The following is an 8,316-nucleotide window of genomic DNA, read 5'->3' on the forward strand; positions in this document are numbered from 1 at the left end:
CCCAAAGCCAACTTAGCTAAGAACCATCGCAGGTTGACACGTAACTCTAAGAGCAATCCACGAGTGGTCTAGAGTAGTCTTAACGCGCTAAGATTGATCGTAGCGGCATGGCACAGTGGAGACACCCACAGGATATGAAGAGAAAAGAAGAAACCTGCGCATAAGATTGCTGTTTTAAGACGCGAGTGGCATGGCACAGTGGAGACACCCATAGGAAAAGAGGAAACTTGCACTTCAAGTTGATGTTTTAAGACGGGAGTGTAAATATCATGGCAGCACAGTTGACACTGCAACGAAAATATGAAGGTAACATTAATTGTGGATGTGTAGGCCTATAATAAAAGCAATGTGTTTGGAAATATGTTACAGGTAGTAAAATAGTTCGACTGTGTTTGATAAACCTGGGCATAATTAAACTGTGATAAATCATAATTTGTGTGGGTGCTTCATGAACAAGAACAAGGCAAAATGAATAAGGGGCTTCGGAAACCAGAGATAAGATTGTTGATGAGTGGTGATGAAACTTTATTTGTTTTATATTTCTTTAAAGAAAAATGGTCAGCGAGTTGTTGCACCCTCTTTCATTTTCAAGTAGCCTAAGTAAGGGAAGGCGACGCAGAAAATACATGATAGTTGTAGGCGAAGGGTAAGCTATGACAAAAAAGGCAGCGATGGGGATTCGTGTAGATTTTTTGTTTTAATAACAGCAGACTGCCGTGCAAAAATGTCCTCACAGTTGTGAAAGCCGCACGGTAGGCTACTTTGCGCACCGCTCACCACATGTGCCAAGCTCTGCTCTCCCTATTCCGACTCTAGTAGGCTAAGCAATAACAAAAAGGCAGCGAGGGGATGTGTCAATGTTGATGGACATTGTTTTTCATAACAGACGTGCTCCCGACAGTTGTCAAGCCTTGAACGCCTTGAGGTTGTAACTTTGCGCATCCCAATTTGGAACTCCAACTAGGCCTACTTGTCTTCTTAAATAGGCCTATTAAGCTGCAGTAGCGAACTGCACGCGCTTTATCTGGGTCTTAACGGCGTAGCTCATGGTTATTACAGTCAGTTGGGAGTTTTGCATGATTTCATTGTTTGTGTGCATTTTATTTCATTTGCCAACAATAACTCCTATCAATAGTTGCAAACAGCTACAAATGTATTCCACCTTTTATGGAGAGCAACTTTTGACACTTACACACGCCTTACTTTTTGTAAATGGTTTAGCAGCAGATGACGGCGCAGTTCACTCCGAGGACACTTCAGCACCACGTAAATGGACAGCGATCCTTAAGAGCGACGCTACGAATGATCTTAGAGGCTGTGCACGCGCGTTCATGTACGAATGTCTTTGGGAAACAGTCGTAGAAAATCTAAGAACATTCGTAGGATCACTGGTTAACGACACACGTAAGGCTAAGAACCATCGTTATAGTGAAACGAGGCCCAGATCATTTTGGTCATTCTGCTGTGTCTTATACATTTTTATACATATATAAAAAAAGATTAAAAAACATTTCTCAAATTATTTTTTACAAAAAGTTTAAGAAGGATTAATACTGACAAGAAGCTGAAAAAATGAAAAGAACTTAAAACATTTACTATAACGATAAGACACATTTCATGACAAAATTGCAGCACTAATCTCTTTTCTAATTTGGTTCACAAGTCGATAAAACATTACCAGCCACGCACACGGAATACACAATCATAACCTATTGTGAAGGGTAGTTTAAATTAACGTAATTAACATAAATCTATTGGTAAGAACTTTTTTTTCAATGCAATACATGGTATCACTTAAAGCAGGGGTGGGGAACCTTTTTCATTCAAGGGCCACTTAAAATTCCTCCAAGGGTTGTAAATGTCCTCCGAGGGCCATACTATGAACACAAACCAGAATCTCCCCCCGCACTTTAGGTCTATATTAAAAACAGACCCCACCTTCTCTAGGTCCCCTGAATATAACACAATTGTAATGTAAATGTAAGATTCCTTTACAAAATATGTCACATTACATGTGAAGATGCATAACATTCAAAAAGTCAAGGAATGCGCGCACATCAGTGGCACAGGTGCTGGACCAAACATAAGATAACTGAAAAGAAAATAAAGGTCCGCAACACTGTTTGATGCTCCCAAAGATTTAATGGCACGACGTTCCGGACTAACTGTTCTAAGGACTTATATCAGGGGCCGGATAAAATGGCCTCAAGGGCCGCAAATGGCCCTCGAGACATAGTTTCCCCACCCCTGACTTAAAGCATTAATGGTAAGAATTGTGCATTGTGTGAGTTGCGCAAAGTCTCTATAGGTTGAAATGAGAGAAATAACTGTAATATTTAGCTGTACAGTAGGCCTATTATTCAACATTTGAAGGATCATCGCTCTGTATGAATTGTACACTACACTACATGTGATGACTAATGTCTGTTGCACCTCAATGTAGCACATCCTCTAGTGGCGATAGAAGATCACTACATGTGTGCAAACACAAGCCACGGCTTTACAGGAGCTATTCAAGTTCATGGTTAGAATATTCTGTCATGTAGGATTTTTGAGCTTTTCAAGCCTTTATTTGTTTTTTCTTTTGTTTTGTTTTTTAGGAGACAGGAAATGAGTTGGGAGATAGAGAGGGTGAAGGGCTGGCAAAGGACCCGGGTCAGGCATCGAACCCGGGTCAGGAATCGAACCTGGTCAGGAATCGAACCTGGTCAGGCATCGAACCCGGGTCAGGAATCGAACCTGGTCAGGAATCGAACCTGGTCAGGCATCGAACCCGGGTCAGGAATCGAACCTGGTCAGGAATCGAACCCGGGTCTGGAATCGAACCTGGTCAGGAATCGAACCCGGGTCTGGAATCGAACCTGGTCAGGAATCGAACCCGGGTCTGGAATCGAACCCGGGTCGGTCATCTAGCTGACGAGTGCCCTACCGTTAGCCCCATGGTAGGGCCTGAAATAAATATTATGTAATAAAATAAAAACATCTGAAAGGCAATTACACTGTTTTCATGAAAATCTCAGGGGAAAGGGTTTGCCATTTGAGGTTCTTCTGTCTGCATCTTGTTGTAGCCTACTGTTTTACACAGCTCACATACTGGGTAGTGTGTTGTCAGTTACATTTTATTTTCCTCTACTTGTAACAAATTGAAAAAGGATGGTCGTCGCACACTCAGAACTTCATGCAGTAAGCCGAAACGTTGGTCTTATTAAATGTAACTGCATGAAGTTCTGAGTGTGCGACGACCATCCTTTTTCAATTTGAGTCTATTATCTGCCGTACGCACCTCAAACAGTGTGCGTTTACTGAAACCCAAAGAAAGCCTGTACTTGTAACACTAATGACTAGGTACAGTTTAACAGCATGTAATATTATTTACTTGGACTGAACGGTTATACTGTATGTATTTTACTGTGTACATAATGCGACATGTTGATAGGACTGTAAAACATGAAGTATTACTGTGTTCTCTTTCTTTGCGCCAAAAAAATTACATCTTTTTCAGTATGTCCACTGACCACTTTTGAGTTGCTGAATGGCAATAAGGAAAAGCTCTCCATTAGTGTTTCCCATTGCGCACATAAAGCAAGAGCTCATAAATTCTTGAACGAAAAAAAAAGAATAAGAGCATTGTTTACAGTTAAGAGTTTCTTGGAAAAACAGGGAAAGTCTGTCTCCTGGGAGACTGACATGACTTTCCATAGCATGTCAAAGAGTAAAGTTTCCCGTTTCTCTTGAGGCCAGAGCTCTATGTGAGGTACAGTAATAGCCTTAAGCAGATCAGGTTAATGAGCTGGTCACAGCCAGGGCCGGATTAAGATGGCCTGGGGCCCCTAGGCTACAGGTTGCTGTGGGGCCCCCCGCAAGGCGAATTTCGCGACAAAGGTACATAGACAGTGTCAAAATTAGGAGCTAGGAATTAAGGGTACCATGTCTACCAACTGCACTCAACACAACAGATGAGTTTTTTCAATATTGCATCTTGTCACAATTCTGCACTTTTTCACTTTTGTTGAATCAGGGGGGGGCTCTGGCTGGTGGGGGCCCCTAGGCTGCAGCCATATCTAGCCTGTGTGTTAATCCGGCCCTGGTCACAGTGATGACAGACCCCTTCAGGTGCTTACGTGGCTGGCTGTGTGTATCACAGGTTTGACCTGTCACAGACTCTTAACCCTCATTTTAGAAATCACAGGCGTTCGAACAAACCCCCCCCCCCCCACTCCCGTCCCCCACTCCCTCTCGAACCCGTTGCATCCCCTCACTTTGACTGGAAGGCCATTTCATCCCCCTCACTAAAATGAGCCTTTGAAATAAAATAGTAAACATTCGCCCGTTTCAGTAAGGAAATTAAAAATGGTTGTTGTCGTTTGCCCGAGTCCAGCCTTGAGAAAGTCCACATTCGGGGGAAAAAGATCCCCCCCCCACCACAATGCTGGCTATGGGCCTGAATCATCATGTCGAGGGAGCTATTTATCCACATTTACATTGACATTAATATTTCATATCAGCCAACTTGACCTACTCCAGGAAGTAACCAAGATTATTTTGGTCTTTGGCTGTGTAGTTTAGTTTGTGTTGTAAGAGGGTGGTGTTGCTATCTGTTGTTGTTGTGGTTGTTGTTGTTGGCTTTTCATAGGGCTAAAAAAAGGCATCATGTCTTTTCCAGCACATTCCCTCCGCTGGTCGATGGCATCAGTCCAAACTGTTCACTATCATTGATGCAATATCTTGAAACTAGGGCTGCACAATTAGAAAAATATGCAAAACACGATATCATGACTGTAAAGCGCGATATCGATCAGGCCTGATGAAGGTCTAGTACCGAAATGTCGTTATTAAAGAAAGAACAGCGAAATGGTCAGTGTGCGGGAGTTTCTTTAAGTTGTTGCTGAATATAAAAAAAATGAAATCGCATGCAGCGTCAGGCACCTGGGTTAGTGTACACGCAGCATCCAGCATTAACCAAACACAGACAAACACAACTGAAAAGAATCATTTTAAGTCCTTTATCAGTCGGTTGGGTGTCTGCAGACCTCCACAGCCACTAATCTTCAGGTCCACCTCACCTCAGTGTCTGAAACATAAATGGTAACCAACCCAGTGTGAGTCGTAAACAATACACTGTAATAGAAAAAATGGAGGTTTCTGCCCTTCAATGCCTGCTTTACACCCCTGCTACTAGAGGAGTTTCACTTTGACAACAATTATTTTCCATCACTTCACCGAACACAGACAAACACAATCGAGTAGAGGAAGTCCATAATCAGTCGGGTGTCTGCAGGTCTCCACGGCCACTAATCTCCAGGTCCATCTCGCCTCAGTGCCTGTAAAACATAAATGTTGAGGAGGAGGTGAGGTGAGGTGAGGTGAGGTGAGGCCGGTCATTAGCTGCCGTGTAAAACAAGTGTAGTGTCATAAAGAGTGTTGTCAAAGTGCCTGGCAGCCGGGAAAAGAGCACTGGCAGGCACACACACACACACACACACACTGGCAGCCAGAACTGAAGCTGACAGATGGGCAGGGAAATGAAGGGCCAGAGGTGTACCACAGGCCACACACACACACACACACACACACGCACGCACACACACACATACGGACACGCGCACACACACACGCATACGGGCACGCATGCACACACTCATGCGCACACACACGGGCACGCACACACACACACGGGCACACACGCACGCACACACACACATGCGCACACACACGAGCACGCACACACACACGGACACGGACACGCACACACACGCACACACCACAGGCCGCAGGATGGCTACACACACACACACACACACACACGTACCACAGGCCACAGGATGGACACACACACACACACACACACACACACACACACACACACACACACCACAGGCTGGCTACACGCACACACAGACGCGCGCACACGCACGCATGCACACACGCGCACGCACACACGAACGCACACAGACACATACACGCACAGACAGAAAGACACAGACCGACAGACAGACAGACAGACACACACACACACACAGACTGACAGACAGACAGACACACACACACACGCACAAGCAGACACATGCGTGCACGTATGCACTCAACACACACACACACACACACACGAGCACAGACACAGACACAGACACAGACACGCACGCACGCACACACACACACACACACACACACATACACACACACAAACTTCACACACTCACTCTGAGTGAGACATAGCTACCATGTAATGAGAAGGGGACGGTATTTAAAACAGAAGGGAAAGAAAGACGAGGAGAGCAGAGTAGAATAAACATTCCAGACTAAAACAATGTGGCGGTTTAGTGGTTAACTCCAGACACTGTGTGTGTGTGTGTGTGTGTGTGTGTGTGTGTGTGTGTGTGTGTGTGTGTGTGTGTGCGCCACACGGTGTGTGTGTGTGTGTCAGACAGTGCCAATAAAACATTGTGGCGGTTTAGTGGTTAACTCCAGACAGTGCCAACAGCTGCATGTGTAGTAACCTCACGTTGAGACAAGCCACGAAGCAGCCTGTTCACTTCCTGTACGCTGCCGCTCTGAACCAAGCAGACACATGTACACGTACGACCAGACACAAGACAAGACGAGGAGGGCTATCATGGCTCAAGTTCTGTCTGAGATAGAACAACAGAGTCAGATTGGGCCTGTCCTCAGAAAGCACTGATGTTTTCATGCAAGGCAAGGCAAGGCAAGGCAACATTTATTTACATAGCACATTTCGTGCACAAGGCAAGGCAAGGCAAGGCAAGGCAGGGCAACATTTATTTACATAGCACATTTCGTACACAAGGCAATGCAAGGCAAGGCAAGGCAAGGCAGGGCAACATTTATTTACATAGCACATTTGGTACACCAGACAGCTCTATGCACTTCACAGGCAGGTTTATAGCCATGAAAAGTAATTACACTTAAATATTTCAAACAACTGTACATTTGTATAACAGACCCCTTGGCCATTACCTGGATTCATTTTGTTAATTCAACAGAATTAGCACTTTATTGCTGGGACATGTTTTTGCCAATCTTTCAAGAATCAGTGCTGTACACGTACGGCCAGACACAAGAAGAGGACTATCATGGTTCAAGTCCTGTCTGAAATAGAACAACATGGCTGCTGTTGCAGAGTCAGGATGGGATTGGGAGGGCCTGTCCTCAGAAAGCACTGATGTTTTCTTGCAAGGCAAGGCAAGGCAGGGCAACATTTATTTACATAGTGCATTTCGTACACCAGACAGCTCAATGCACTTTACAAGCAAGCAAAGAAAAATACAAGACAAAGCAAAAGTGAAATAAATCAAGAAGATTGCAAGTATAAATTTTTAAATTACATTACATTACATTGCACTTAGCTAACACTTTCATTTTATTCAAAGCGACTTACAACTAATATGGTTAGAATGCATGGGGAGACAGTAGTTTAAGACAGGATGAACCAGTAATCAGTGGTTAGAGAGAAATTCCTTTAGATTGGAATAGCTAATTGTATCGGATGTATGTGTAAGGATTACCTTTTAAGCCAAAAGGTTGGATTACATTTCCTGAAGCAGGGATGGACATCTTTTCGCAATGTAGCATCAGTGTGAAAAATAGCGTACTATATCCAATTGGGGAAAAAAATGGTTCAGCCAAAAACCAGATAGAAGATTTATCAGATCTGAAATCTGCCTACTTTATATAGTAAATTCTGCGGTGCTCGTTTAACACTTGTAGCGTTGATTTGACATCATTTGGATATAAATGAACTCGTTAATTGTTGAATTAACACTGCATCATTTACTATACAGCAAGTCCAATAGATAGAAATAAACGTCACAAATCCATAGATTCAGAAATGCTGTACTCAGCCCATTCATCTCTGTGGATTGATATCTGCACTAGGGGTGGGCGAGATGACGATATTAAATCGTGAACGTGATATCGACTACAAGATCGTCTCGAATCTGCCAAAGTGAAGAAATCGTACAGATCGTCTTGCAGTGAGGATGTTAACTATCAGTATCAAAGGGATGTTTACTTACTTGTGTTGTTGTCTTCACTTTTATTCTTTACATTATTTTATTCTAATTATGCACTTCATGACAGTGTCACCAGTGTGTTAACATTTTGTCAACTGCAAATTACAAACTGCAAGCATATCAAAATTTATTTTGCTGTTTTTATTTTTTGGATGGAAGATCGTGATAAAAAAAAATCGAAATCGAGATTTCATGTTAAAAAATTGTGAAATGACATGTTTGCCATATCGCCCGCCCCTCATCTGCACGCAAACAAACAAGCCAGGATTATGTAACTACAAGAAGA

This window comes from Engraulis encrasicolus, chromosome 1 (genome assembly GCF_034702125.1).
Source record: "Engraulis encrasicolus isolate BLACKSEA-1 chromosome 1, IST_EnEncr_1.0, whole genome shotgun sequence".
In the NCBI taxonomy this organism is placed as follows: Eukaryota; Metazoa; Chordata; class Actinopteri; order Clupeiformes; family Engraulidae; genus Engraulis; species Engraulis encrasicolus.